Below are 27,255 nucleotides of genomic sequence, written 5' to 3'. Positions count from 1 at the left end.
AGAGGGTCAGCGAAAAAGAGAAAGACCCTTAATGAGATGGATTGACACAGTAACTGCAAAAATGGGCTCAAATAGAGCAATGATTATGAGGATGGCACATGACTGGGCAATGTTGTACACAGGGTCACTATGAGTCGGAACCGACTCAACAGCACCTAACAATAATAACAATAGTTTTTATATATGTAATTTATATATTTTTTTAATTTTCACATTTAGAAGAAAAGAATTTGTTGAATCTAGGTGGTGAGTACATAATCCAGATGTTGTACTTCCTTAACTTTTCCGTGTTTGAAAATTTTTATAATACAAGTTAGAAAAAATAATTATTTGAATTTCTCATTTGTTGCAGTATAACCTAGAAATTATAGAGAAAAAAGATGAGATCATTGAATAATACCCTGTGCTCCTGTATCAATTAAATATAAGTTTACATAATTATTCTGATGTCTGCTTAATTTTTAATTATTTAAAAATCTTTATAGTGTATGAGCATTAATAGAATTTAGTGGGAACATTCTTAAAAAGGATTGAAAACCAGGCCTTTACTCAGAAACCTAGCCCTATGTTATAAAATTGATCCTACAAGAAAAGCAGATGTTATTTTTTTTGTTTTGACTTTGGGCCTCTTCCCTGAGAAAATGACCTGCTGATGAAGTGAAAATTAATTGCTTTTCAAATCTTGTCCATATTTATCAGCTCTTTTTTTTTTTTTTTTCACAACAACCCTTTAAAGACTTTCTATATCTAAATACATTATGAAACATTCAGTTTAAATGTCCTTGATTGTTGATGAAATATCATCTCAGTGTTTTGGTCTTCACAGTTTAGATTGGTGCTGGCTATATTTATGCCTTCCTCGAGCCATAACATTCCAGACAGAGAGGAATAAAGATGTTTGCTTGGTTACTTTACAGAAAATCTACAGCATAAAAATAGACGCATTTCTATGCTATAGCTGACACATGGTGAGTAAATTTTATTTTCACGCATATTCACAACTACTTTATGATGGTGCATTCTGTTTTTAAAAATAGGTATAAATCTTTTTTTTTTTTTTCCTCCACTAGTGGTTGATTTGTCTATTGAAATAGAATGTTCACAAAGTAGGGTCATAAATGTAATAATAAAAAAAATTGCCGTTGAGTTGATTCCGACTCATAGCAACCCTGTAGGAAACAGTAGAACTGCATCATAGGGTTTCCAAGGCTGTAATCTTTATGGAAGCAAACTGTCACATCTTCCTTGTGCAGAGCAGCTGGTGGGTTCAAACCACCAGCCGTTCAGTTAGCAGCTGAGTACTTAACCACTGGACCACCAGGGCTCCTTGGGGCATCCTCAGCACTCAGTAAATACCAACTTTGAATAGCAGCTAGTCAGAATTCAGATTATTCTACTTCAACATTTATTGAACTTCTGAAGTTCAATAAATGTTCTGGCCAAGGAGGGGATATATTTTATGCTAAATAAATATATTTTATGCTAAATAAATTTTTAAGCTAAATATATTATGCTAAATAAATATATTTCTATAGTTGTAAAATGTTAATAATAGCTAACATTTGCCTGGGACCATCATAAGTGCTTTACATATAATACTATATATCATTTACATATAATACTGTACATATACTACTATATATCATTTATGTGGAGCTTTGGTGGCACAGTGGTTGAGAGGTATGGTGAGCTGTGGCTGCTAACCAAAAGGTCAGCAGTTCGAATCCACCAGCCACTCCTTGGAAACCCTATGGGGCAGTTCTACTCTGTCCTATAGGGTCGCTATGAGTTGAAATCCACTCGACAGCAATGGGTTTGGGTTTTGTTTTTTGTAATCATTTATATACAATTGTTTATATATGCTACTATATTTATATACACTACTATGTATCATTTATTTTCCACATCAGTGCTATCATTTTGCACATTTTATAGATGAGGAAACGGGGCACAGGGAATTTAAATAACTTGCACAAGTAATTTAACAGAGCTAAAATATGAGATAGCCAAAATTTGAACCCACTCATTGTCTCCCTGAGTTTGAGCATAAAATTTAACAGCAAATCTAAAGTTTCAACTTTCTCCTCCTCTAAACACATAAAAAGCTCAGTGTTATCAAGTTAACATGCGTCTAAATTCAGAAAAAAAAAAACTTTTTTATTTCTGAATGGTTTACATAATAATGCAAGGATTATAACACAGTCTGCTTCCAAACAGGAATTACTGTCACAAGGTCATTGCTGAAAATTGTCAAATTTAATCTAAAGTTTCCTATTGAAAAGATAAGTCCTTTGACAGTCAGATTCAAAGCTGGGTTCAGGCTCTGCAGCTTGGAAACTTCTTCCATCCAAACGTAAAGTGACTACACAATTACTCTGGGCCCCATGAATGTACTATCTATTTGTTCTAAGCAAATTAGGCCAGTTGTTTACTGGTGTAATGAAAAAAATAAATAATTCAAAATAAATTCACAGGGGTTTAAATGGTGTGCAAAGCTGATAAAGGGATAGCAAAATATGTGTTATACTGGCCTTCTGTGTGAGCTCCAAATTTTCCCACCAAATGTAGATAATTCTACTTATTGGTAGCATATTTATTATTTTCACTTTTCCTACTTCCCATAAGTAAATGAAACAGTGTACCTCCAGAACACATATATATAAAGACAGTTTTAAAAATCTGAGAGAATAAGAACCAGAGAGAGAGGAAGAAGAGATCCACATCAGCAACCAGTGAGAAGACAGGTTAACACAATTGAAAGTGACATTTAGCAATGAACTTCTTGGCAATCAAGGCTAAAAAAAAAATAAATTATGAATTATGTAGTTCATATTATTGATAAAAGAAAGAAGTTTGCTCTTTGAGAGATACAAGCTTATTCCTAACATTAAATTCTAAGAGGTGCTTTTCCCAGAGATATTTAAGTAGTGGACAATATTGAATTAACGAATGGATAGAAGTTTTGTAAAAGATGCAAAAGCTTACATTGTTTCTTACCTTCTGAATCATTATCTTTTCCCACATATTTACCTTGTTCTAGAGTAAACATCTGTACTCTGACAGCTCAAGCTGGAAATAGACTGAACTCCATGTGGTGGAATCCAGTAATCCAGTAATCCAATATCACAACTAACCAGTGATGTTTTATAGGAGGGGAACAATGGATATGGTTACTTGATTGGTATATACAAACTTAGATCACCAAAATACATTACTGATTGGTAATTACAGGCTTAGATCATCAAAAGACATTACTCGATTGGTAGTAGATTATTTTAAGGCAGGACTTCCCTGTGGCAAGAACTCTTAAGGCAGGAATTCCTATGAAAGCTCTATAAGGCAATTGGCTTAAAAGGGTATAAGTCTCTTTCTTAGATTGGTTACAGTGTGGCAATTACATGAGTATGTGACAAAGGGGGTCGCAGTGTAGATACGTCATCATTACCAGACATTCCTCTTTAGAAACAGTACAGAAGATGGCTGCCACTAGGGTGAAAACAGAACTAGCATACAAGGAATCACATCCAAACTTCAAACTGGCCATTTCAGATCTTATCAGGTACCTCAATTTTTTAAAATTCCCTTACACATTCCCTCCTTTTGATCAAGGACTTCAAGAGAAATTCTTTGATCGGTTCACTAACCATTATTCTGAAAGAAGGCTTTCTTCTGCATGGACTTTGAGCATATGTTTATTCTAGATGGCTGCTTATTTACACGTCTTTAAGACCTCAGGTGCTATGCATGTGAAAATGTTATGATTGTTAGGTGCTATTGAGTCAGCTCCGACTTATTAGTGACTCCATGTACAACAGAACAAAACCCTGCCCAGCACTTCTTTCAAGACAGATTTTTTTTGCCCTTCTGGAAGTCCATGACACATTAAGTATTCTTTACCAACACCCTAATACAAAGGTGTCAATTCTTATTTGGTCTTCCTTATTCACCATCCAACAGTCACATGCATATGAGGTGACCAAAAATATTATAGTCTCAGTCAAGTGTACCCCAGTTCTCAACGTGACATCCTCAATTTTTAACATTTCAAAAAGGTCTTTTGCAGCAGATTTGTCCAAATGCAACACATCATTTGATCTCCTGACTGCTGCTTCCAGAGGCGCTGACCATGGATTCAAGAAAAATGAAAGAAAACTACAAATAGCAGCAGAACATTGTGAAAAGGTAGCTAGGCACTGTTTGATGTCTTCACCATGCCATAGCTTCTTACTTCTGTGATTTTATTACTTGAGGGTTAGTGCAGGGCAGGCCACATTAGAGGAATAACCTGACATCTAATGGCTTATTCAAGGAGTAGGCTTGAGTCCTTCTGAAATATAAGTACTGTCAATGTACAATATTCTTTTCATAGGCATCAAATGGGTATTTTGAGTAATGGCATTTGTCAAAAAATTCATGCAACATTTAACAGTCCCTATGATTATTACAATGACAATGAGTATTATTAATCCAGTTGACAATATAGATTTAATCCATGATCCAATGCCTGACAGTAGCCAGCTGAAAATATCTAGAAAATGAGAGTAACAAAATAAATTTCAGCAGTGAAAAGTATAAAGGAGAATAAAAAGGCCACTAAGCAATAAAGGACAAATATAATGAGAATGCTAATGATAAAAAGATACAATGTACTTCAATATTCATATGACTTACTAAATTAATCTGTGATTGGTATTGATAGTAAGGGGTTAATAACATAAATAGTGGTAACAATTATAAAAATACGATTAGAATTTAAAACAAAAGAACTAATATGGATTCCAATCTCAGATAGGTCATAAGAAATATAACTATTCTCTAAAAGTGGTGTTTATAAAAAGGTCTAGGTTCTCAGAGGAACAACAATATATTAAATCAAAGAATAATACTCCACAGTTTGAGTCCAGTGATAATAAAAAGGATTAGGGTAATCAGAAAACAAATTTCTAGTACCTCTACACTAAACTTTTTTGACATGCTAAAAGTTCAAGTTTATAAAACAAAACGCTATTTCAAAAGCAATGGCAAGTTATAAATTAAGCAAAAATGACTATGATGGTCAGAAATTGGTACCACAGATGAGTTAGGTAATTAAAACAATCAAAATACCTACAACTAAAACTTTGATCCCAGTGACTAAGAAAAGGAGCCCTGATGGTGTAGTGGTTAAGAGCTTGGCTGCTAACCAAAGGTCAGCAGTTCCAATACACCAGTTGCTCCTTGGAAGTCATATGGGGCAGTTCTAATCTGTCCTGGAATCGACTATACAGTAATGGGTTTGGGGTTTTTGGGTTTTTTTTTTTTTTTTTTTTTGTGACTAAGAAAAATTCAAAAAAGTTAAAGCCCTCATTTAAACAACTTATTTCAAAGGTAATGATTAGCATAATATCATCACTAAAACTACCGGGATATAATCCCACAATCATGGATAACAGATAACGATACTAAAATACCAAAAACAATAAAGGCAAACAGTCCAAATTTTACTGCAGACTGCACAGGCAGTTTCAAGTCCGGTCTGGAGATCTTGGGAAAGCAGTCTACCCTGCTATCATCTGCTTCTTTTTTTTTTTTTTGGTGATGTTTCAATTTTAATTTCAATCTGTCATGAGGCTCGACAGTTCATTTGGGAGTTAGGGCTTTCTTCAGTTGGGATAAATGAATCTAAGCCTTAACTCCCTGTAATTTAGCAGCACAGGGATTAGTGAGAAGGACCAAATAATGTCTTTCCTATTGAGGTGCAAGAGAATCTTTTAATTGGTATCTTTTCCAGTAAACCTGATCTCCAGGTTGAACATTATGTAATTTAGATATTTCCTGCTTTTGATTATCAAAAGCTTCCTTAACCTGTGTAAAGCATTCTTTAGAATATTGGATCAAAGATTTACAATATTGTAACAAATCAGATTGAACTAAATTTGAATCAGGGCATGTAGCCAAATAGGGGAGGGCCATTGGCCATCCAGTAATAATCTCATAAACAGTCAATTTGTGAAGTCCAAATGGAGTAGTTCTTAAATTTAAAAGGACCAGAGGCAGCACCTTAGTGCAAGGCAATTGTGATGATTTGGAAAGTTTGGCTAGTTGAGTTTTCATTATACTATTAGTTCTTTCAAGTAGACCAGAGAATTGAGGATAAGCACTATGAAGTCTTTGAAAAACTGGGAAGATTTTACATATTTCCTTAATTATTTGCCCAGTAAAATGGGTACCTTGGTCACTACAAAGGATGCTTGGTACTCCCCAAGTGGGGATAATGTTCTCAAGAAGTTTCTTAGCCACAAACGTGGCAGTAGCTCAATGACTGGGAAAAGCTTCTACCCAGTGAGAAAATCTACAAATCATTACTAATACAAACTTGTAACCACTTGAGGGGACAAGTTGGATAAAATCAATCTGCCATTCAAGCATTGGTCCTGACGACAAAGGAAATCTCCAAGGTGGAGCTTTATAAGGCTTACCTGAATTAAATTGAGAGCAAATTGAACATTGGGAATCCAGTTGTTCAGCAGCTTCATAAAATTCCTCTACCAATATTTCTTTGAAATTTATATCATCTTATCTTTCCCCAAATGGGTATTCATGCACAATGCCTTCAGTACAAGGGCTTGCAGGGATTTGGGAGAACTAAGTTCTCATTAGGTCCCATCTATATTCCAGAGGTGGGGCATTGGGAGCAACCATGTTTCTTCCCTTTTTCAACCTCATCATGTGGGGCTGATTTTTGATGTTCAGATAAATCCTTTAAGGCAATTCCTCCATCCCTAGAAGGATTCTCTACAAGCATGTTAAAAGGTTGTTCATCATCTGAAACAGTCTCCTAATGCAAGGGACCATACGTAACTGTTAAAATCTTGTGAGGGGCATTGACAGGATTGAAACAAGGTGGGGAGGGAGGAGTGATCTTTAAAACTGTGAGCAAAATATGGTCTGCAGTGACAGAAAAGTCTCTTCACCAAATGGGCTTCTAAAGCCCTGGTTAGTTTACCTGTCATTATTCCTATATTATCATGCTAGAAATTTCTAACCATAGGAACATGTAAGCATTCTAGCAAGATGGGTTTTTTTATTAGACCAGAACCACAATCCAGTGGTTGGATCTGGATGACAGCCAGCCTGTTCCCATTCTCTAATGTCCTCTGTGGGGGCTAATTGTTGGTGTTTAAAAAGTGATTCTGAAATTTCTTTCAGGTAGAATTTTTTTGGGCAACATTTTAAAGGTGTCATATTTACAGGCATTCTAACTGTTCTATTATTACCTATTCCATCCTTTTCATCATAATCATGAGTGGAATTGTAGCCATGAATGAGAAGGGCATCTCTAAAGGGTGATTGTGAATTGACTTGTTTAGCTGCTGTATCAGCTAAATTATTTCCTTTAATTTCCTATTCGTGGAACCCCCGTTGAGTTGATGGGCCTGGATTTAAATTACGGCAATCTCAGAGGGTAGCAAAAGGGCTTCCAGGAGGTCCAGTACTAAAGGGTTATTTTTAACTTGGGTCCTAGAAGAAGTTAAGAACCCCCTTTGTTTCCATAACATGCCAAAATCATGAGTAATTAAAAAAAATACCTCGAATCTGCATAAATATTTACTAACCATCCAGAAGCCAGTTTGCAAGCTCTCGTGAGTACAGTCAGTTTAGCTTGCTGAACTGAAGTGACATCTGAAGGAGCGCCACTTTTGAAGACCTCAGTGGAAGTGGCCACAGCATATCCTCCCTGGTAACGAGAGCTGGTAGGTTTAGTCTTTAAGTACAACCCATCAACAAATAAGATTAAATCAGGATTTGATAACGAGGTTTCTGGTAAATCCTGCCTAGGAGACAAAAGCTGTTTAGTTAAGATTTAAGCAATCATGGGGTAAAAGGTTATTATTATTCAGTAAAGGTAACCACATAGCCAGATTCAGAGAGGTTACAGTATGTAACCAAATATTAGAAGCTGCCAAAAGGAAAACTTCATAAGAAATCAGTCTGCTGGCTGAAGATGTTGAGTTAATGTTGAATTTAGAATGGCTGCCACCATCTGGGGAACATAAACGTTAAAAAGATTACTCAAAACTATATCTGCTGTGGTCTTAGTCTAGTGGTTGTAGCCAGTGCTCTAGGGCAAGGGAGGTAGCCCCTTGCTAACGGGTTCAGCTAGATACCATAAAAATCAATGAGTTTCTGTTGTCTTCTGTGTTTTCAAATGACGGCTCAGGGTATAGTTAGAAGCCCTGTGGACAAAAAGTCTGAATTATAATTAGGAAACTCTAGGAGTGGCCATCCTCCCATACTTGAAAAGTTTCAGGCTTTGAACTCCTAAGATAACGTAAGAGCTTGAGCCAGTAAAAACAATTCCAGTTCTGTAATAATTGCAGAGTTCTAAAAATCCTTCTAATTGTTTTTTGTAGTAGGGACAGGATAAGCTAAGATGGTCTCTTTTTTATTTTGGGGTTTACAGTGACTCCCTTTGCTGAAATTATGTCTCAAGTATTTAACAGAAGATTGGGCTAATGATAATTTTTCTCTGGAGGCCTTGTGACCTCCTCTGTCCAAATGTTGTAACAACGGGATATTACTGCTAAGATACGCCTGTTGAGAGTTAGAACAGCCCAGTAAATTATTAACTTATTGCAACAGTGTAGACCCTTTGTATGTTCAGACATTCTATTAGACAAAAAAAGACGGGAACCAGCCTTTCATTTTGTTGCTTAAGGGTTACAAAGACCGGGATGATGAGTTTGGTCTAGTTCTTTAAATTCCAGTTCCTGGTGTTAGATGAGTGTCTTTCGTCATGCGTTGGCGCTGAAGTTCCTTGTGCTCTGCCGCTGAGAGTGGACCCTGAGGGGACAGAGCATCTGCAATTACCGCTGGGGGCTGGGAACAATGCAGGGCTCCTGAGTGTTCATAACCCGACCCCCCCGTGGGGGGAGGGGGAAGCCATTTTCTGCCCGAGCAGCGCAACAAAAGGTGCCACAGGGCAAAAGCCAGGCACCCTGGGGTTGTGGGGAAAACTTTCCGAGGGGCCGGGTCAACAGGGCAACTCTCACTGCACCGCTGGGCACAATAGCTGGGCGAAGCACTGGAAAACCGGGCTGCCATGGCCCTGCCCTGACCCCTGCCCTCAACTGGACCCAGTACCTGGAGATTTTTTTTTTCCCCTTACTGCCTGTGGCCACTGCCAATCTGCCCAGGCAGCTTGCTACGTTTACGTACAGGGAATGAGAGAGTGGACTCCACAGTGTCCACATCCTCAGCGCCAGCCACATGTACGCCAGGCTCAGGCACAGCCAGCCTGCAAACAGTTTAGATGGAGTCGCATGGCTGCTGCAGCCAGCATTAGCAGGAGGAGGCGCTATTGCCTCCAGCCATTGCTGCTGGAGGGGGCTTAAATCATCAGGCTCAACTTGCCTGTCCAGCCCCTCTAGGGCCAAGGCAGGGGGACGGGGAGAAGCGACCAGTGCACAGCCTTCCTACCACCTCCTTCCCTTCCTCTTGCGGAGAGCCGCTCGCTGCTCATGGCAAGTTTCCACAGAAGCACCTACCTTCAAGCTGCTGATACACATTCTCTCTGGGGCACTCTCTCTTGGTTTAATCAGCAGGCCGGTTGGGAGGGGGGACAAATGGAGCGCGAATTCGCGAATTTGCTTGATCTGTTTAACTTATGGAAACCCTGGTGGCGTACTGGTTAAGAGCCACAGGCTGCTAACCAAAAAAATGTCGGCAGTTCGAATCCACCAGGCGCTCCTTGGAAACCGTATAGGGCAGTTGGTTCTACTCTGTCTACAGGGTCGCTATAAATCAGAATCGACTGGATGGCAATGGGGTGGGTTTTTGGGTTTAACATATTTATTAAAGTATTTAAGTGCCAGGCCAGGTTTATAAGCTTCAGCTAAAATTTTAAATTCTGAAGTTAACTTGTGGGGATTTTCACGTGAATTGGGAAACTTCTTTACAATGGCCCTACGTTCTGCTTTAGACCATGGGATAAATGTAACATGAGAAAGTTTCTCAGCCTGTTCTGTTTTCTGTTTATTTCTGTTCTAGTGACCTTATAAGACAGAGTAGAACTGCCCCATAGGGTTTCCAAGGAGCAGCTGGTGGATTCGAACTGCGATTAGCAGTCGAGCTCTTAACCAGTGCGCCACCAGGGCTCCTTTGTGTATCATTAGGCCCCTGAAATAGTCCAAGATAACAGTTGCATAGTGTCAAATAATTAATGCAACTATTTTTCTCTCCTACTAAATTACCTCAAAATCATATGAACAGAATCTAATCCAAATTTGCATACAAGTAAAGTAAGTCTTTTGAAGAATTCTGTTCCAACATTTTATATATATGGAAATTTCTGAACAAGGAGAGTTTAGAATGCTATCAGCTCTTCAAGGCAGGGGCTTAATCATTAGTGAAGTCCCAAATGAGTGAAAATATATCAAACAGCAACTCATCACAAGGCATTACACTAACCACTATATGCACTAGTTTTTAGACTTTGAGATTTTATAGAGGATTATAATCCCTCACATTTGTAGGGGCTAGATCTAGCATTGCTGATTTTTAATTTTCACCAAATAAAGACTTTAGAAAATCCTACCATCTATTATTAATGTGATTTCAAAAAAGAAGGAGCATATTGACACAATAAATGTAGAAAGGGTATAACCTCAAAATAAAGGACAGTCCTCTACTTTGAATACATTGACTTTATTTAAAAAACTTACTATATCATCCTTATTTTCTTCCTTTTCTGTGATCCAGTGACAGCATTATTCATAGACTGGCACTAACCCTTGAGAAACGTTACTATGGGGCACGCACAGAAATAGACACAATTCTTGCTTCTAATGATCCTACAATTGGTTGGGGAAATCAGACATAAAATTGAAAAGCTAATAATAAATTCAGGTGATAACACACTGTTATGAGAGATATTATAAAGTATAAAATTACTCATTATATAAGGTCAATTCTGGGAACTAAAGAGCTATTGCAAGGCTTCAGGGAGGAACAGTCATCTGAGTTCTATTTTGAAGAATGGGGAGAATTTGGAAATTTTAGAGGAGGACTATCAGGTAGAAATACCATGTAGAATAGACAAAAGCATCGATACAAACAAGCTGAGGATATGGTCACTAGTTTCTAACAGGTGTGGTATCCTATTTCTTGCTTAAATTCCTCACTGCATCCAGAGTGACCCTTTAAAAAATGTGTAAGATTGTGTCACTCTCCTTTCTGCTCAAAACCTCCAAAGGCCATCCACCTCATTCAAAGTGAAACCGAAATCATTACAATGATCCATTGTAGGGAACCATACTTCCTAGTTTTTCTGTGAGAGTCCAAGTTTATTTATGCTATCCCAGAGGAATTATTAATAGCTCCCCCTTTCACTCTCAGTAGTACCCCAGTTTAGTCATGAAATTGTGTGGTCACCTGTATCATCTCAATGGTGCAGTGGTTAAGAGTTTGACTGCTAACTAAAAGGTCAGCCGTTTGAATCTACCAGCTGCTCCTTGGAAACCCTATGGGGAAGTTCTACTCTGTCCTATACGGTCATTATGAGTCAGAATCGACTGACAGCAATGGATTTGATTTGGTTATATCAGTGTAGGTCCAATTAGGAGAGAGAAACCACAGTAATTTGAACATGAAAAACTTAATATAAACAACGATTAACCATAGCAGGGAATTGGAGAACAAGGGATTGGCAATGTACAATTAAAGAGTACTTTAAAGCGTATAGAAATAGCAGATATAATATATGATATAATTTTTAAAAAACTCATTGTCATTGAGTCGATTCTGTCTCATAGTGACCCTATAGGACAGAGTAGAACTGCCTCATAAGATTTCCAAGGAGCAGCTGGTGGATTCGAACTGCTGACCTTTTGGTTAGCAGCTGAGCTCTTAACCAATGTGCCACCAGGGCTTCTTAATATAATAGAAAATACAATATTATATAATAATAATATATAATAGCCACTACTCCAGGGGCTAAAATAGTGGGGTCAAGGAAGAACCACCTTTCTCCCCATGGGCTGAGATCGAGACCTTGTTGGAGAGGGCGTGGCTGAGGCTCACAGGATGGCAGCAAAGTCACTGTGATGCTGCACCAGCAAATTTGCTGTAAATCCACCCTCTAGGGTGTTGGGGAAGTTGTTCATGAGAAGGTATGTTACCAAAGGCAGTCCACTACAAAACCTGACAGGGGTGCCAGAGGTGGACCACTGTGCACTGAGGGAGCCGGGTGCTGGAGAAGCCAGGCTTTTTGTAGGAGCCTGCCAAATGAGCACATTTGAACCAGGAAGCCAAACTTTTATTCTGCAGTGTCTCTCCAGTGCTATCTACTGACAAAGCTTCAGTGCCAGTTGTCAAGGAAAACAGATTAAAGGCCCAGATCTAATTTCACAGAGCAACCAAAAAGGGTGAGTTTGGAGCTGAGAGGTAATAAATTGATAACCAGCATGTCATTCTACTTAGAAGCCCTCCCTTCCACCCATCATCTCCTACTGATTTCTTCAAGGCTCATTTCACATTGAACACAACTGGGACACTCTTGCCTGAAGGACTTTGCCTTGCACTTCTTTTACCTGAAGGTTCTCCCCCTACATGCCCAGACTACTTGTCCCCTCACTCCTTGAGGTCTTTATCCAAGTGTTATCTTCTCAGTGGTGGCTTCTCTGGCCATACCAACACTCCCTATTCCCCCTTCTCTGCTTTATTCATCCTACTTAGGATGATCCTACTTACTCATTTCCATATAACATACTATATATTTTACTTATTTATCTTGCTTATTTTCACTCTCCCTTTAGAAAATGAACCCCAAGAGAACAGATTCTGTCTGTTTTGTTCACTGGTGCATCCCTAACACTTAGGACAATGTCTGACTCAGAGTAGGCACCTGATAAATATTTGTGTCAGTAATAAATACATGAATGAATGAAGGGTCTTTAAAACACTTAGATGTTCTTTGGGTCCACTTTAAGGATGATGAAAGAAATATGTCCATGAAAAGACTTGTATAAAAATGTTTATAGCTTTATTCCTAATAGCCCAAAACTGTGAAACCATCCATCTGTCCATTAAGAGGAGAATTGGTGTATATTCTTACAATGAAAATACACTCATCAGAAAAGGAATGAACTACCGATACATGCAACAACATGGATAATTCTCAAGAACATGCTGAGCAAATGAGGTCCGTTAACAAAATGTACATACTTATGATTCCATTTATAAGAAGTTTCATAACAGGAAAAACTAATCTATGATGATAGAAATCAGATTAGTAGTTGCCTACAGAGGGGAGAAGAGAGTACAAGGGTACTTTCTGGGGTGATAAAAATGATCTATGTCTTGACTAGGGTGGGACTTACACAGCAGTAAACACTTACCAAAACTCATCAAACTACACACTTAAGATGATTGCATCTTACTGTATGTAAATTTTACCTCGATGAAAACCCCAGTAATAATTTGGATACAAAATTAATGTAAATATTCACAAAACAATCTGTGAACCCGATTTGATGATAATGTGTTAATTAAACCAGGTCAAAGACTCATGACTTTCTCATTTATTAAAAGACTGATGTAAAAAACATGTTTTGACCATACGGGAGGCAAGATTTGAATTGATTCCGCAGAAGTCAAGTCACAAAAGAGAAGTCCCTGCTGAGGGCCCAGGAAAAACTCATTTGTAGCTGAATAGGGATGCTGGACATGTAATTAAGCCCCCATAATCATTTGAAGTTAAGAGGTCTATAGTTCCACTTTCCTTTCCCAGTGTGGCTCTTTAATCCTATTATTTCTGATGATGGCTACTGCTGTTCAAGGCTGGGTACTGGTTTAATTTTAGCAAGAGTTACGGTTATAAGGCTTGTACATTATTGAATGTGCTCCCTAGGGAGATGATAGAGTTTGCTTCCATTACTTTTAAATAAAATGCTCTATGGTCTGGATGAGCACTGTTACAAGGTGACTATGGAGTCCCTGCATAGCGCAAATGATTAAGCACTCCTCTACTAACTGAAAGGTTGACGGTTCGAATCCACCTAGAGACATCTGGGAAGATAGGTCAGGCGATCTGCTTCCAAAAAGTCACAGCCACAGCCTTGAAACCCTATGAAGCACAGTTCTACTCTGACACGCATGGGGTCATCACGAGTCAGCATTGACCAAATGGAGCTAACAACAACAACGTGCATGATTACAGTTAAGGCCTGTCTGTGCAGAGTATGGAATTGAAAGTTCAATTCTCCTTTAAATTCCTATGATTTTACCACTTATGCTATTTGTTCTCAATTCTGTTTTGACGTTTCGAAAATGACACTCTTTCATTTCTTGAAATTATTGCTAAGGTTAAGCTGTGTTTTAGAAACTGATAGAAAAACTTTCACCAACTGTAATAAGTCCTTATCTTTCATAGTCTCTCTCCATCAGCTTCAACAAGCCCAAACTTTAACCCATACTTCCCATGAGAATTGTGGCTCATTGTTCCTCTCTCTTTTTAAAAGGTATTGGTATGTACTTGAATGATGTGATCAATCACTACACAATGGACACATCAGGCAGTTCCAGGAAGAAATACAAAAACAAAGAGAAAAAGAGAAACCAGACTACACTGGCCTAATGGTACTAACGTGGGCAGAGTCAGAATGAAGCCAGCATTTTCCCATTTCAGCTGGTAGAAATCATTGGAAAAATTGCATTGATTAAGGGTATTGCACAGCTGATTATTGTCATTGCTGCCAATAAGTTGTACAACGGTAAACAGTTGAATTGGCAAAGGTGTGATATATTTACAACTACCAAAAAAAAGAGTAGCTGCTGAGGCTGCTTATGTACAACCAAACACCTCATGGGATTTGGTTCTTTGGTTTGGAAGTTTCGGGTCATGGTTTCATGGGACATCCCAGTTAATTGACCTAATAATGCGTTTAGTGCTTCTGTTCTACCTCCTAGTTCATTGCATAGTGCCTGGGGTCTTAAAAGCTTACAGGTGGCCATCTGAGGCACAACAATTGGTTGCTGGCTAACCTGGAACAACAGAGGAAGATAGAGAGTCAGGAATAGGAGGAAGCTATGAAATGCATGGCTGATTGCCTCCATGAACAACTGCCTCCTTTGCCGTGAGACCAGAAGCACTGGATGGTGCTTCGCTATGGCTACCATTACCGAACATTTTGATCAAAGATTCCGTAGAAGAATCCTGATCAAAAGCGGAAAATGCAAAACAGAATTTCAAATTCTCATGGACTTTAGACTTTCCAGAGTCATGAAAGTTGGATGAGCCCCTGAATCTATTGCCCTAAGATAATCTTTAAGCCTTAAACCAAAAATATTCCCTGAAGTCATCTTAAAACTGAACAATAGTTTAGCTTTACTAGTAAAGAAAAAAAGGCCTGCTTTGGAGGGGACAGGAAAGCTGGACAAATGGAAATGGGGAACCTAAGGATGAGAAGGGGAGAGTGTGGACATGTTGCGGGGTTGGCAACCAATGTTACAAAACAATATGTGTATTAATTGTTTAATGAGAAACTAATTTGCTCTGTAAGCCTTCATCTAAAGCACGCATGCACGCGCACACACACACACACACACACACACACACACACACACACACACACACACACACACACACACACACACACACACACACACAGAAAGGCCTGTCTTGAACATTATGGTCTTTTAAGAACTATCTATATGGAATCAAATTGACAACAGCAACTCGAATGATTAGATAGGAACCTAAGGGGGCAGTGAGTTTATGTTAATGAGGGAGGAACAACTCAAAGGAGGGTGAGAATGGTTGTACAACTCGAAGAATATAATCAAAGTCACTAAATTGTACATGTAGAAACTGTTGAATTAGTGTATGTTTTGCTGTGTATATTCTCAACAACAAGAAAATAAATAAAATTTGGAAAAAAAAAAAAAATTATCCCTGGCCTTGAGCATGTTGCTAAAACAGAAATATCACCAAAGAAAGAGAAAATGAAGATGACCCCTAAGTAATTTAAGATGAAGAAAACAGATCTGTAAAAAATACGTTCTTGTTAGTACCACATTTTTAGCATAAGGACAATGATAATTTCAGAATGTAGGCTTCCATAAACCTTTCTTTTCAAACATGAAAAAAAGATTAATTAGATACAGGCTTGGTTGTCACTGAGCCTATAGCTATGCCAGTGTATAAGTCCTACACTAAAAAGTTTGTTTTCATTTAAAACTATATTTCCCAAGTTTGGTGGACCATGGATCTTTTTATTTTTTTAACTGTCATCTTTTAATATCCTAATAAATTAGTGTTGCACTGAACTCTCGTTGGAAATGTCTAGACTGCAGAACATGACTTGGTTAATAATTATGACAAAATCAGTTACTAAACACTTGTTTGACTGATGTGATCTTTTGGAAGTAGATTGCCAGGACTTTCTTTTGAAGCACCTCTGGGTGGATTCAAACTGCCAACCTTTCAGTTAGTAGCTAAGCACTTAACGGATTATGCCACCCAGGGACTCCACATAGCCTATAAAAAGATTTTAAAAGGTTTATGTATAGGACAATAACTTTCCTCTGATACGAATTGGAGTAGTTAATAGTTTTGACATCAGCCAAATAATTCTGACGACATGGCTTAGGGGCTGACCTTAACTTCTAAGTGGTATAGATGCTTTGGGTTACAGCTGGAATATTCTGCTCGAGATGCTAAACTCTGGAGTTTTTTCTCTTCCTGAGCCAATTGGATTCGGCTTGTTCTAAAACCAGTATCCCTGACCCTGCTTTGGCATTTCACCAATGGACTATGGAAATGACTGGGTGAGACTGTGCAGACAAGCATAAGGATGATCTAAATCTATCTCACTGCTGAAAAATCTCACCACAAACAAACAAAAAACACATGTCCAACTAATGTTGGATAAGTAATGTTATCTTTTCCATTATGATAGAATATTTTTAATTTGATGTACACCATGGGCAAAATGTTTGCTTTTAGAATTGCTAACATTTTTAATGCATGTATTCTTCTATTCTAAGTTTAGCAAGAAAAAGCAATTACAATTTGAATGGCATATCTTTGGCCTAAATGGTTTCTTTATTTGGAAATCAATAATTTTGTTTCAGAAGGAAAGTAAATATTTAGCATGTTGATAGTTTGGAATTTTTTTTTCTCACTACCGGAAGTCTTTGTCCCTTTCTTTTCTCTGTCTTCTGAACCACTGAATAATTTTTAAGACAATATTTTGTCTTCCTAATTAGAAATAATTTTTTAAGTTCAGCCTGGGAAATAAACGACCTATGAATCAAATGTAATTGAGAATCCATTGACATCCGCAGTACTACAATTGCTTAAACTGATTTGATGGCAAGTTTATTTGGGGGCATGCTTTTAAAATCCATGCTTATCTTTTTCTTCCAGTTTCAACAAAGCTTATAAGCTCTCTACTTTATGGTCTGGCAGAAAGGAGATACTTCAGACGGAAAGGGCAGAGAGTAGGGGAGGAATTTTAAGAGTGGCAAATTCAACAATGGACTTGGTTCTCACTCAGGCTTCCAGGAGATGCGTGACATGACCAGCAGACCCTGAATGGGTCCTGTCCTCCGGAAGCCAGACTAAAATACTCAAAACTACTTCGTGTACTCTGGTGACCAGAATTCATACAGTCAAGCATGCACCAGCCATCCAAGGTCCTCTGCTGGCATTCTGGATCATGGGTCAATGCCCCAAATCTCCAGTCTCTGGAATGCCCAGGTAAGGAAGGGCAGGGGTTCAGAACCACTGGGTCTGGATGATCCACTGCATGATGAAGCTGCTCAGATGAATCTCACTGGACCTCGCTGGCTCCTAGAAGGAAAGACCCCTTGGAAAGTCAGTTTCATTCCATCCGCTGAGATCCTAGTGTCTGTGGGTGTTGAAGTTTTGAATGAATGATTCAGGGCCCAATTCTAAGCTGTGTGATCTGGGCCAAGTTATTTAACCTTTTCTAAGGGTCAGTTTCCTCATTTATAAAATGCAACTACTAATAATAGTTATAGCGTTGTGGTGAGAATTCAATGCATGTAAAATTCCAAGCACAGTGCCTCTTAAAGGCTAAACACATGGAGTTACTGTAAATATATATATAAATTAATTTGGAAGAACTCAGATTTTTACATATATTTCCAAAAGGAATTTACTTTTTCTGGGGCAAGAATGTCCTGGTATACCTGAAATAAAACAGAGTGGATAGCAGATTTCCTTTAGCCATAAACCTAATACCATAAATAGATGATGTTAGTGGACTCGGCTCACAGCAGCCTCAAAGTGTCCTTGGCAGCCCTGGAGGGGTTCCTTGGAACTTTGTTAAAAACCGCTAGACTAGACCTGCCCCCTTATCACCTATCTGCCCCTACTCCTGGGTGACCGAGGAAGCCAAATTGGTCAATATTATTCAAGATTGTACTTATTTATTTACTCTCACTCTAACATAGAAAAAAAAGTTGAAACTACTGAAAACTCAGATATGATAAAACCTCAAACATCATGTAATTTAAAAGAAAAGGGGGGGAACCAATTATACTGTTATCATTAGGTGCCATCGAGTCAATTTTGACTCATTGCAACCTCATGTGACAGAGTAGGACTGCCCCATAGGTTTACGAGGCAGTAACCTTTACAGGAACAGATCTCCAGGTCTTTCTATTGTTGTTGTTGTTAGGTGCTGTGGAGTCAGTTCTGAGTCATAGCGACCCGATGTACAACAGAATGAAACAAACACTTCCCATTCCTGCATCGTCCTCACAATTATTGCTGTGTTTGAGCCCATTGTTGCAGCACTGTGTCAATCCATCTCCTTGAGAGTCTCTTTTTCACTGACCCTCTACCAAGTATGATGTCCTTCTCCAGGGACTGGTCCCTCCTGATCACACATCCAAAGTACGTGAGACAGTGTCTCGCCATCCCCTCTTCTAAGGAGCATTCTGGTTGTGCTTCTTCCAAGGCAGATTTGTTCATTCTTCTGGCAGTCCATGGTATATTCAATATCCTTCACCAACACCATAATTCAAAGGCATCGATTCTTCTTTGGTCTTCCTTATTCATTGTCTAGCTTTCACATGAATATGAGGCAATCGAAAATACCATTGCTTGGGTCAGGTGCACCTTAGTCCTCAAAGTGACATCTTTGCTTTTTAACACTTGAAAGAGGTCTTTTGCTGCAGATTTGCCCAATGCACTACATCATTTGATTTCTTCACTGCTGCTTTCCTGGGTGTTGATTATGGATCCAAGTAAAATGAAATCCTGGACAACTTCAATATTTTCTCCATTTATCGTAATGTTGCTTACTGGTCCAGTTGTAAGGATTTTTGTTTTCTTTATGTTTAGGTGTAATTCATACTGAAGGCATAGTCTTTGATCTTTATCAGTAAGTGCTTCAAGTCCTCTTCATTTTCAGCAAGCAAAGTTGGGTCACCTGCATATTGCAGGTTGTTAATGCATTGGCTTATTCATCGAAAATACCTTATCCATAACATAAACGACGACTATATGCATGGACCTTGGCAGATGGAATACACAGGAATCAAATTGACTACATCTGTGGAAAGAGACAATGGAGAAGTTCAGTATCACAGTTAGAACAAAGCTAGGGGCCGACTGTAGAACAGATAATTGATTGCTCATATGCAAGTTCAAGTTGAAGCTGAAGAAAATTAAAACAAGTCCACGAGAGCCAAAATACAACCTTGAGTATATCCCACCTGAATTTAGAGACCGTCACAAGAATAGACTTGATGCACTGAACACCAATGACCAAAGACCACACAAGCTGTGGGATGACATCAAGAAGAAAGCAAAAGGTCATTAAAAAGACAGGAAAGAAAGAAAAGACCAAAACGAATGTCAGAAGAGACTCTGAAACTTGCTCTTGAACGTTGAGTAGTTAAGCAAATGGAAGAAATGATGAAGTAAAAGAGCTGAACAGAAAATTTCAAAGGGGAGCTTGAGAAGACAAAGTAAAGTATTATAATTAAATATGCAAAGACCTGTTTGCTACATTTGCAGAAAACCAAAGGGAAAGAACACACTCGGTGTTTCTCAAGATCAAAGAACTGAAGAAGTTCAAGCTTTGAGTTGCAATATTGAAGGATTCTATGGGCAAAAGATTGAATGACTCAGGACTTTCTAGAGAAATGCAAATCAAAACCACAATGAGATGCCACTTTACACCGATGGGTGAGTTATAAACCTTCAACCTTTCAGTTAGCAGGTGAGTGCTTAATCGTTGTGCCACCTGGGTTCCCTAATAATTATACCTGAAGATTTAAACTAAGAAAAAATGTTATGATCTTCCAAAAAAAAAGAAAAGAAAGTCTCTGAGCTTTCTAATAGCCAATGCAAAGTGGGAAAAACTGGAGATTTTTTAGTTTCCATTCTCTGCTTAACAGACATTGACCAAATCGTCAAGAGGAAACAAACATTTTCATGGCTCCATACACTCAGATTCATTTACTGGGTAAATCTCTAAATAAGAAATATTGAGCAACCTGTGTACGGTCCTCAATATGAAATCTGAAGGCTTTTTGAAATGTATTTTATATTGTACATGTGGCTCTTTTTTTCCTACTCAAGCTTTATTTAAAGGAAAAGTTGTAGTAAGTTGTAATTCTCTAAACTAGTGTTTTGGAGAGGTGGCCCAGGTCCAGATGCAGGTAATCAGAGAAAGAAAGGCTGGAGTTCAAGATCTTGTAGGAGATGAAGCTGTTCAAGATGAAGGTAATTAAAATAGAGGGCGATAAAGAATTGTGAAGCCAGGGGATTGGAAAGGCCATCAATTTTGATTTTGAAATATTTTATCAGTTTGTAAGCCAGATGCTAAAATCATCTAGTCTCAGAGGCTAAAGGATTTTCCAGGTAGTCTGCAGATGGCAGCAATAAGAATGGAGAAGCGGGGAGGGTAAGAGAGAAGGTGAACTAAAGAAATATATTGACTGCTTCCTACATGCCAGGCCCTCTGCCAGATGCTCTTCAAACAGTAAATCATTCATCTTCACAACCACCCAACATGATCTTAGCATCTCTGAGTGGTGGAGGCCAGTGTCAAACACAGCTGTGCTTTAAATTGTGCCCTCTCATCCCCTTCATGAAAGACCATGGAATTGACCCCTATAGGCTTCACAAGAGGAAAGCCTTGAGAGATAGTGGTAGAGCTAGAAAGAACATGGACAAGGACTATGCCAACCCTATATCCTACGAGTTTCAGATACACAAATAAAGTGCCGTCTCTACAATGAGAGTTTGACAGGGAAAGGCAGATTTGGTTCTGGTGTAGAGACCAAAGAAGAGTTTGAAAAAAGGGTTGAAGATGAAACGAAGGGCAAGTAAAGACAATGGGAAAGGGAGACGAGGCAGAGGGATGGGGTTGGAAGTAGAGGAGAGGACCTGCCATTGGAGGTCCATTAGCGATCCCTTCAGCAAAGCAGCTGGTGTTGGGTTACCTGCCAACCAGCGCTTCGAACCAGTTCATTCCATTCAAACTCCTGCTGAGAATTTGCATTTCTAACAGGCTCCCAGGAAGTCATATATAAGAAGCTCCTGGGAATCTTGTTAAAATGTAGGTTCTGATTCAGTATATCTGGGGTGGAAATGCAAATTCTCAAAAGGAAACTTGCTAGAAATGCAAATTCTCAGCAAGGGGTTGACCCAGACCAAACCAGTTAGCCCTGCTGCTAACATTCCCTCCTCTCCATTTAGCGACTCCCTCAGGCACCTGTTCACTTTAAAAATTCCTTTCAGTTGCCCAATCTATACACTTCAACCAGATTATAGTCAGTTTTTAAAAATGGGGGAGGGGGAGAATTGAGGGCAGGGACAGCATATGATTCACCCAGTCCTCATGTCAATCTAGACATGAACTGGGAACAAAGCTCCCTCATTCATGAATTTATACTCAGAATTCTATGAAAACAACTTCATTTCCTATGTTGTTAAATATTTAATTGATATTCAGTTTTGTGCATTTACACACAGAAAAAAACAATCTTTGATGGTTGTGAGAGAGGGGAGGGGTGGGGAGGGGAAATCACTAACTAGATAGTAGACAAGTGTAAACTTTTGTGAAGGGAAAGACAACACACAGTATAGGGGAAGTTGGCACAACCTGACAAAGGCAAAGTCATAGAAGCTTCCTGGATATATCCAAACACCTTGAGGAATTGAGTTACTGGAGCTGAGGGCTGGGGACCATGGTTTCAGGGGACATCTAGGCCCATTGGTATAACATAATTCATAAAGAACATGTTCTACATACTACTTTGGTGAGTAGTGTCTGGGGTCTTAAAAGCTTCTGAGTGGCTATCTAAGATACATCTATTGGTCCCATCCGTCCAGAGCAAAGGAGAATGAAGAAAATCAAAGACACAAGGAAATATTAGTCCAAGGACTAATGGACCACATGAACCACAGCCTCCACCAGCCTGATTCCAGAGGAACTAGATGGTGCCTGTTTACCATCACCAACTGCTCTGAGAGGGATCACAACAGAGGGTCCCAGACAGAGAGGGAGTAAAATGTAGAACAAAATTCCAATTCACAAAAAATTACCAGATTTACTGGTCTCACAGAGACTAGAGGAACCCTCAAGACTGTGGCCCCCGGACACCCTGCTAACTCAGAACTAAGCCATTTCCAAAGTCCACCTTTTGGCCTAAGATTAAAACCAAACCAAACTCATTGCTGTTGAGTCAATTCTGACTCATAGTGACCCTATAGGACAGAGTATAACTGCCCCATGGGTTTTCCAAGGAGTAGCTGGTGGATTTGAACTGCCAGCCTTTTGGTTAGCATCCGGAGCTCTTAACCACTGTGCCACCATTAGACAGGCCTATAAAACAGTAACACAGTGAGAAATGTGCTTTTTAGTTCAATCAAGTATGTAAGATCAAATGAGCAACACATGCACAAAAGCAAAGACGAGAAAGCAGGAAGGGACATGAAAAATGGACGAATGGACACGGGGAACCTGGGGTGGAAAGGGGGAGAGTGCCCATACAATGCAGGTATTACAACCAATGTCACAAAATAAATTGTGCATAAATTTTCGAATGAGAAACTAATTTGCGCTGTAAACTGTCACCTACAGCACAATAAGAAAAATTAAAAAAACAGTCTACCAAACAAAGGTCCTCTGCTTCTGCTTGTAATTGAATCACCACAGGACCATCATAAAAACCAGGCAGGGGTTGTTAAAAATTAAGCCCCGCTATTTTCTGTCAGGAATGTCCTAAGGAGGGCATTTGGACTTCAGAAGGACATCCCATGCGTGGGAATTGTTCTGATGAGACAGGAGACGATACAAAGTCTGTGGATGGAAATAGTCTAGACATCTTTTATACATGGGTAATTCCAGAGTTCATAGCATCCTTGAGGGAAGGAACATTTAACCCTCCATAGTACATCTTAGAGTAGATGACTTCTCCTCACACAGCTAATAAGTAGAAAGGGTGTCTCTCGGGGACAGGAGTGAGGAACTAGAAAATATCATTATATTCCCTTAATTGTGAGAGAGCGATTTAATGAGAGCTTTTGGTTTGTTTGTTTGATTGGGGACAGGAAAGGGGGAGAAAGACACCACGTTAAACATGTACATTAAGGTAAGCCACACTCCCATTTCAGAAATGTCAAAATCCATGAAAATGTGCATCTTAGAATCAAGGAAATGTGTTAAAAGCTAATAATAGCTTTTTAAAAAATTAGTACTGGTAGATATTTGCTCTTTCTTCCCATCTGAATGCCTCTAACAAGAAAATAAAATGGAGTAACTTTTCAGAGCATTCTGAGTTTGGCATTTTCAGGAAGAACGGACCCCTGTGAACTCGAAGAATTTCTAACGTACTCATCCAAGTTATCTTGTGTCTGGAACAATGACACACTGGAGAGTGGAACTAAACAGCTAATCTGACTGAAAGGTGGAACCTGACTAGAACCTCATATACCAACCTTGCCCAGGTGCATTGTGGGCGTGGTGGTCAGAGGAAAGCAGGTGGGTAGTCATTCTTCAGATGACTCCCAGGACCCATTTACTGTGGTGTGTGCATCCCTCATCTTGGTGGATTTGTAACAACTTAGAAATATGAGACAGTTTGTCCCTGTCCCTTAATAAAGTGGATAGGGCTGTGTGTGGAGAATGAGAGAGAAGAATCTTGTCAAACTTAATAGAGGAGTAGGTCTCTTGATGCCAAAAGAAAAGCACTGGAAAAAGAAAGCCTATGAGGAAGACAGCAAGACTGAGAGAGAGTGAGGAGGGAGTCACTGCTTCAGGGGTCACACAACTAAGAGAAGATTTCCTGAAGACCACACTCCAAGGCATTCCACAATCTGCCCCAAATTATCTCTCCAGCTACTTCTCACTATCGCAAGTGAAGTATGTCAAGTATAGATCTTGTCAAATAGGCTCCTCACTCATGTACACTGGAGTATCCCCATTCATTCTATTTCATTCATAGCCTATGCTGATATACCCCCTATAGAATGTAACTCTACTATGCCCAGAAAACTTCTTCTCCTCTGTTAATGAATATGCTACCTCTTCCATGAAATCTTTCCTGAGCCTACTACCTCCTTGAAATCTATCTTTCTTCTTAAACCATCTCTCTTATATGTTGTGTTATAATCATTTTTGTCCTTGTCTTATTTCCCCTAGAATAATTTCATTCAGGGCAGGAATTTTGTCTTAATGATTTTTCCACCCACTGAGCATGTAGAACAGTCTTTTAAAATCACATTATATGAGTATTTAACATAGATAGATAGATAATAGATAGGTCAATAGATAGATAGAAAAAAAGAATTTTTAAGTTGCCATCAAGTTGATTCTGACTCATGGTGACCCCATGTGTTACAGAGTAGAACTGTACTCCATAGGGTTTTCAAGGCTGTGACCTTTTGGAAGCAGATCACCAGGTCTTTCTTCTGAAGGCCCCCTAGGAGAGTTCAAACCTTCTGGTTAGTAGCCAAGTTCTTAACAGTTTGTGCCACCCAGAGAGCTCATGTTTAAAATAAAATAGTTCAGTAAAGAGAATGAGAGGGAAATAGTTATTTAGACAATGGAGGTAATTCAGACCCCAGTAGGCACAGGCCTAGAGTGATCTTGAGTCAGCAGATCCAACAACCTTCAAGGTAGGGAGGTTGAGTATTTCCATGTGCTTCTCATTGTGTAAGCTTCTTACCAAAATAAATTTGATTCTGATGTTTAAAAATACTTACATTTCAGACAATATAGCCCCTAGAAACAAAACAACTCTTTCATCTGCCGCTTAACCAAAGAATCAATCTGTTCCAGCACAGGAGACAAAATCTGGCTGTTCTGAATTTTTGTGAGGGTGGGTTGTAGGACTGCAATTGGCAATGTTCACCTTCCATGATGAATTTAAGGATCCCTGGTGGTGCAGTGGTTAAGAGCTTGTTTGCTAACCAAAAGATCAGCAGTTCAAATCCATCAGCCACTCCTTGGAAACCCTACAGTACAGTTCTACCCTGTCCTATAGGGTCACTATGAGTCAGAATCGACTCGATGACAACAGGGCGGATTTGGTTTTTGGTGGAACAACGGTTAAGTGCTTGGCTACTAACCAAAAAGGTTGGTGGTTCAAACCTACCCAGCAGCTTCACAGGAGAAAGACCTGGCAGTCTGCTCCCATAAAGATTACAGCCTAGGAAACTTTATGGGGCAGTTCTACTCTGTCACATGAGATCTCCATGTGTCAGAATTGACTCAATGGCACCCATCAACAGGCTGAATTTAGATGCTGCACCCCTCATGAGATGAGCCTGTAGATGGGAGGCCTTTGCAGGCCTACAAGTCCATGTGCAGGCCAAGCATCATTGACATAGATGACATGCCCTCATTCGTGGGTCTTACGCTTCTTCAAAAGCATGCTGATGCTGTAATGATTAATAACGTACAAATATAACTTGAATGCACTGCTAAGTTCAGAGTAGGTATTTTAATTAGGTTATTTCTCTATCAATAGATACTAAAAGTACAATTCCTAGGATGCAGCAGTTTATGGTTGACATTCACCCATTTCAGGAGGTAGCATATGACCAAGAACCAATGGTATTGAAGGAAAAAGTCCAAGCTGCACTGAAGGCATTGGTGAAAAACAAGGCTCCAGGAATTGATGGAATACCACCTGAGGTGTTTCAACAAACAGATGCCAACACTGGAAGCTCTCAGTCGTCCATGCCAAAAAATTTGGAAGATAGCTATCTGGCCAACCAACTGGAAGAGATCCATATTCATGCCCTTTCCAAAGACGGGTGATCCAACAGAATGCAGAAATTATCAAATAATATCATTATTATCACACGCAAGTAAAATTTTGCTGAAGATAATTCAGAAATGTTTGCAGCAGTACACTGACAGGGAACTGCCAGAAATTTAAGCCAGGTTCAGAAGAGGATGTAGAACGAGGGATATCATTGCTGATGTCACATGGATCTTGGCTGAAAACAGAGAATACCAGAAAGATGTTTACCTGTGTTTTATTGACTACACAAAGGCATTCAACTGTGTGGATCATAACAAATGATGGATAACATTGCAAAGAATGGGAATTCCAGAACACTTAACTGTGCTCATGAGGAATGTGTACATAGATGAAGAGGCATTCGTTAGAACAGAACAAGGGGATACTGAGTGGTTTAAAATCAGAAAGGTATGCATCAGGGTTGTATCCTTTCACCATAATTATTCAATCTGTGTGCTGAGCAAATCAGGCATACCTCATTTTAGTGCACTTAACTTTATTGTGCTTTGCAAATATTGCATTTATTATACATTGAAGGTTTGTGTCAAGCATGTCTATCCGTGCTATTTTTCCAGCAGCATGTGCTCAGTTCATGTGTCTGTGTCACATTTTGGTAATTCTCACAATATTTCAAACTTTCTCCTTATTATTATATCTGTTGTGCTGATCTGTAATCAGTGTTCCTTGATGTTATTATTGTAATTGTTTTGGGGCACCATGACCTGCACCCATATAAATGTTGTATGTGTTCTGACTGCTCCACTGACCAGCCATTCCCGTCTTTCTCCCTCTCCTTGGGCCTCCCTATTCCCTAAGGCACATGACAATATTGAAATTAGGCCAATTAATAATCCTACAATGGCCTCTAAGCGTTCAAGTGAAAAGAAGATTTGCACGTCTCTCACTTTAAATCTAACACTAAAAATGATTAAGCTTAGTGAGGAAGGCATGTCGAAAGCCAAGATAGGCCGAGAAAGC

The 27,255-nt window shown here is 39.1% G+C and overlaps 1 protein-coding gene across 1 annotated transcript in view; it reads left to right on the top strand.

Annotated features, from left to right (window-relative positions):
• Positions 1–396: 396 nt before the first annotated feature.
• The window catches only part of SLC24A2 (solute carrier family 24 member 2), a 321,337-nt gene continuing 294,478 nt past the window's right edge, over positions 397–27,255 (top strand). The window contains exons 1-2 of the mRNA XM_004373517.2: positions 397–968; positions 17,408–17,740. The gene's annotated coding sequence lies outside the window, so the exon portion shown is untranslated. The remainder of the gene's footprint in view (positions 969–17,407; positions 17,741–27,255) is intronic.

This window comes from Trichechus manatus, unplaced genomic scaffold (assembly GCF_000243295.1).
Source record: "Trichechus manatus latirostris isolate Lorelei unplaced genomic scaffold, TriManLat1.0 scaffold00025, whole genome shotgun sequence".
Lineage (NCBI taxonomy): Eukaryota > Metazoa > Chordata > Mammalia > Sirenia > Trichechidae > Trichechus > Trichechus manatus.
The sequence above is the reverse complement of the archived record's forward strand: the minus strand, read 5'-3'. Positions and strand labels throughout refer to the sequence as shown.